Raw genomic sequence first — 6,009 nt, 5'->3', positions numbered from 1 at the left:
TTCAAAGCAATCTCAGGTGAGTACATAGGACCCCTCTTTTACTGTTTCCAAACATTTTCGGGTGAATCACATGTGCCTACTTGTTACTTTCGTGCCTTTCATGCTTCATATCATATGCTTGTTATGTTCAATAGTACACTTATAGTACATGATTTCATTGTTTTTTTATGCTATGTATGCCCATTGTGTGCTTACTTAGTACATCATTTTTACATTACATTTTATGCTATGTATATCCATTGTGTGCATACTTAGTACATCATTTTACATTACATTTTATGCTATGTCATGCCCATTGTGTGCATATTTAGTACAACATTTTACATTACATTTTATGCTATGTATGCCCATTGTGTGCATACTTAGTACATTTATTTCATCACATGCTTACATTTTGGTATGACATTTGGTTTGTTTAAATAAGACAATGTACATTCATTAACACCGATCATGCCGCTCGTTAGTAGGTAATGGTACCATAGGAATTGACAACTCCCGTTCCTGAAATCCTGGGTTTGTTTGGATTGGAAGGAATGACCGAATTCGAATATACATAACTTAGATAAACCTTTAATTTGTTTAAGGGTTTATCGCCACAGTCTCAAGGCTTGGATGTATGCATATTTCACAATACCGCACAAATGTTAATATCAGTATAGCATGCATTATTCACAAAACATAACGTTGATTTAAACCATGTTTTACTTCAACACCTTGTTTTGTGCATTTTACATATGGTTTAGTTGATACATCTCACTTACCATACAAGATATATTTTGGGTACACATTACATGATCTACATTAAACATTAAACATTTTGACATTGATATACATACTTGGTTGTTTACATTGAACATAGACATTTCGATATGGTTTACACAATAACACTGACAATTGATTTATACATGAACATTTACATGGTGGTTGGTTTGGGTAAATGGTTGGAGTAACGTGGCGTATGTAATATGATACAAACATGGTGGATACGCCGCTGGTACTTCCTATATATAAATGCTTGTATAATATTGCATATCGTAGCGTTATCTAAGTCATTTCAGTTTAGACACATAACATTTTACACAAATAACATACTCTTCACAAGACATTATTCTTACAAACAACTTATCTTATTCAACTCATTTTACTTGGTTACTCGTTTAACCTTACACTTATCTATACATATCATCTGATATTATCGTTTTTCAAATGGTTTACAAAGCAAGACAAATTACAAGGTTCATGACTGACTGTTATTAAACATTTCTTTAAACTCAAGTCATGAATCCCATTTTCACAAAACCTATGTATCTCACAGGCATTTTTATGCTGACGTACCTACTTTCACATGTGTTTTCAGGAGCTATTCCATAGGATGATGATCATGACACTAGGGCGGACCTGTGCCTTAGAGAATAAAAATGAAGATAGACTAGTTTAATTATGTTCTGAACTCCTTGTTTTCCTGTTTAAGACAATATAACACTCTTGTTTAATAAATAAAATACAACTTTGTATGCCATGGTTATGAAACAATTTAATTCTGTCCCAACACTCCCCGGTGTTTCCGCCGCGGTTGCATGTTGTACGCGGCCGGGGTGTGACAGAAGAGTTGGTATCAGAGCCAATGGTTATAGGGAATTAGGTTATTAGTAATGCTTTGACCTAGACTATAACTTTCTAGGACCCTAACACAAGTCATCTTGTGTTTAGATTTTAAAACATGCACATCACCTATCCTTAGGTGATAACCACAACGAGAATCTCGATTCCGAATCCGCTTTGAAAATTAATCATCTGTTCTAGGATGATTGATTACTAGGTTTTGAACCCTCTGTTATATGGTTTTGAACCCCTTTTGAATTTTCAAAAAGTCTCGTCAAAGTTTTGGGTTTTAATAGTGTGAACACATGCGAACTGGAAGAGTGAATGCCTGTACCCAGGGTTTTCTGTCTAAGGCTAGAATGTTCGTAGAAATCCACATAATCGGACCAGTCACTCTTACCTGGGAACTCTTGGGGTGAGTGTTCACTTATAGGCGAGCATGTCTTCGCAGTGCATTATTATTAACCCATTTACTATGATTAGACATTATGTATCACTTGTTTGCTTAGCGATGCATAACTACCATCTTTGCTTTTGTCGATTCTGTTTCATCTCATTCTCTTCATCCAATCATCTCACTCTTTTCCTTTCATATTTTCCTCTTTTAGAATGCCTCCTCGACGCGAACACCAGATAGCAACTGCCGAGCTGGCAGAAATTATTGCACAGCAGATGGCTGCTCAATTCCCAAATCTCTTTGCTCTATGGAACCAGGCCAACAACAACAACAATGGTACATGCAATTTCAAGAATTTTAACTCGGCTAAACCACTCAAGTTTAGTGGTTCTGAGGGAGAAATTGGGCTTCTTCAATGGTTCGAGAGCATTGAGAATAATTTTCACCACGTTCAGTGTCCGGATAATCGCAAGGTCGAGTTTTCTTCAAGCGTGTTTCAAAAGAGGGCTCTCACATGGTGGAAGGGGGTAATGAGAGACCATGGTGCAGAAGTTGCTCTAGCACAGACTGGGCTGAGCTAAGAGCTCTTATGATGAGGGAGTTTTGTCCTCGTCATGAACAACGAGCGTTGGAGAAGGAGTTTGATGATTTGAAACAAGATAGTGGCGAGCACAGGGCATATACTGATAGGTTTGAGGAGTTGAGTCTACTTTTCCCGACTATGGTCGCCCCACTCGACAAGGCTATCGAAAGGTACATCGACGGCCTGCCTGACTCGGTACAAGACATTATTACTGGTAGCAACCCTACCACACTCCGTCAGGCAATCGAGTTATCAGCGACACTGACTGAGTCACAGATTCGAAAGAATAAATTACACAGGAAGGGTGACAAGGGCAAGAAACAGTCGTCTGACAACGAAGATATCAAGAAAGTTCAAAACAAGAAGGGAAAGGATTCTGGTTCCTCAAAGGGGTCAAAGAAGCGTAAGGCTTCCCAAAACTATGCTGTCACTGCCCAAGCTAACCAGGCAACTCCCAACCAACCCGCACAGCCTCCAGCAAAGAAGCCCTATTCAGGAAGTGCACCTTTGTGCAATCGATGCAACAGTAGCCATCAGCCGCAACATCAGTGCCGTTTATGTACTAACTGTGGGAAGTCAGGTCATCTTGCCGATGTTTGTCGGTTTGCTCAAAATCGCGCAATTCAGAACCCTGCTCAACAAGTTACTCAGCCTCCTACTCTGCAACAGGGTCAGGCTGCACGACCAAACTACCTACCTGGTGCTTGTTATAACTGTGGGGATCTGACCCACTACAGAAACCGGTGCCCAAGGCTAGCCAACCAGAACCAGAATGCAAACCAGAATCAGTCTCAGGCTCGAGGGCGAGTCTTCAACATGAATGCTCAAGAGGCACAAGCAGACGATGAAGTGGTGAACGGTACGTTCTTTATTAATAATCAGCCTACATCTGTTCTTTTTGATTCGAGTGCCGACAAGAGTTTTGTGTCATTGTCTTTTGAGCCAATGCTTCGCGTGTCTAGAACGAAACTAGGTAAACCTTTGACAGTAGAGGTTGCCAGTGGTGAACCCATTGTTCTTGATTCTGTTCTCCGCAACTGCCAGTTGAACCTTAATGACCATATTTTTCCTATTGACCTCACGCCAATGCAACTTGGAAGCTTCGACGTTATTGTGGGTATGGATTAGTTATCTAAGCATCGCGCAGAGATAGTTTGTTCTGAGAAGATTGTTCGTGTGCCGCTGTCGACAGGCGAGATCCTACAGGTTAGTGGTGAGAAGCCTGCCGGTGGTCTCAAACTCATGTCTTGTTTTAAAGCACGGAATTATCTACGGAAGAACTATGTGGCTTTCTTAGCACATGTTACAGCAGATAAAGGCAAGGGTAAGACTATTTCAGATATTCCTGTCGTTCGGGATTATTCTGAAGTTTTCCCTGAAGAGTTACCTGGTCTACCTCCAGCACGCCAAGTGGAGTTCCGTATTGATCTCGTACCTGGTGCAAATCCCATTGCCAGAGCTCCATATCGTCTTGCACCGTCTGAGATGCAAGAGTTGTCTAAGCAGCTGCAGGAACTTTCTGACAAAGGTTTTATCCGTCCTAGCTTTTCACCTTGGGGTGCTCCCGTTCTTTTTGTCAAGAAGAAGGATGGATCTTTTAGGATGTGTATCGATTATCGTGAGCTTAACAAGCTCACCATCAAGAATCGATATCCCCTACCTCGCATTGATGATCTCTTTGATCAATTGCAAGGCGCTTCTTATTTTTCAAAGATTGATCTACGATCTGGATATCATCAGCTTCGTGTGCATGAAGAAGACATTCCCAAGACAGCGTTCCGCACTCGTTATGGACATTATGAGTTCACAGTCATGCCATTCGGTTTGACTAATGCTCCTGCTGTTTTCATGGACTTGATGAATAGTGTCTGCAAACCTTATTTGGATAAGTTCATCATCGTTCTCATCGATGACATTTTGATATATTCTATGACGCGAGCTGATCATGAGCAACACCTTCGTCTTACTTTGGAACTCCTAAAGAAAGGGCAGCTTTTCGCCAAATTCTCCAAGTGTGAATTCTGGCTTAAAGAAGTTAAGTTCTTAGTACACATTGTCAACGAACAAGGTATTCATGTAGATCCCTCCAAGATCAGTGCGATTAAGGATTGTGATACACCTACTACTCCTACTGAAGTTCATTCTTTTCTTGGTCTAGCGGGTTATTACCGCCGCTTCATTGAGAACTTCTCGAAGATTGCAGTTCCTCTAACTGCTCTAACTCAGAAGAACAAGCCATTTGATTGGGGAGTCAAACAAGAGGAAGCGTTTCTGACTTTGAAACAAAAGCTTTGCGATGCGCCTGTCCTAACATTGCCTGAGGGCAATGATGATTTCGTCGTTTATTGCGACGCGTCTAAATTAGGTCTTGGCTGCGTCCTGATGCAAAGAAACAAAGTCATAGCATACGCATCAAGGCAGTTGAAGATACATGAGAAAAACTACACCACTCATGATCTTGAGTTGGGTGCAGTTGTATTCGCTCTTAAAATCCGGAGACACTATTTGTACGGTACAAAATGTGTGGTTTTCACAGACCACAAAAGTCTTCAACATATCTTCAATCAGAAAGAACTCAACATGAGGCAGCGACGTTGGGTTGAACTTCTAAACGACTATGACTGCGAGATTCGCTACCATCCTGGTTAGGCGAATGTCGTAGCCGATGCTTTGAGTCGCAAGGAACGTACTAAGCTTCATTGTGTGCGTGTCCAATCTGTTATTCAAGCTCAATCCGATATCCAAGCACGTATTTCTCGGGCTCAACAATCTTGTGTTTCACAAGGCTTGATGGATAAGGAATTTCCTTATCACATAACTCCTGCTCTAGAACTGAAGGACAATGGATCGTATTACTTCATGAACCGTTTGTGGGTCCCGAGCCAAGATAATCTTCGTACCTTGCTTATGGATGAAGCCCATAAGTCCCGTTATTCTATTCATCCTGGCTCAGATAAGATGTATAAGGATCTTCGTTTCAGTATTGGTGGCCTGGTATGAAGAAAGACATTGCCTTATATGTATCAAAATGCCTTACTTGTCTTAAGGTTAAGGCTGAACATCAGCGTCCTTCCGGTTTATTGGAGCAACCAGAGATCCCAGTTTGGAAATGGGAAAACATTACCATGGATCTCATTACTAAACTTCCGCGCACAAAGAAAGGTCACGATGCCATCTGGGTAGTTGTTAATCGTCTTACTAAATCAACGCATTTCTTGCCAATCCGTGAGGAGTTTTGGCTGACAAACTTGCTCAAATCTACGTGGATGAAATTGTAGCTCGACATGGTGTTCCTTTGAACATCATTTCTGACAGAGATGCTCGTTTCACTTCTCATTTTTGGAGAACCATGCAATCTGCTATGGGGTCCCAACTTAATCTGAGCACAACTTATCATCCACAAATGGATGGCCAATCTGAAAGAACA

The sequence above is a fragment of the Helianthus annuus genome, chromosome 15, assembly GCF_002127325.2.
Source record: "Helianthus annuus cultivar XRQ/B chromosome 15, HanXRQr2.0-SUNRISE, whole genome shotgun sequence".
Classification (NCBI taxonomy): Eukaryota; Viridiplantae; Streptophyta; class Magnoliopsida; order Asterales; family Asteraceae; genus Helianthus; species Helianthus annuus.
Note: the sequence above shows the minus strand (reverse complement) of the source record.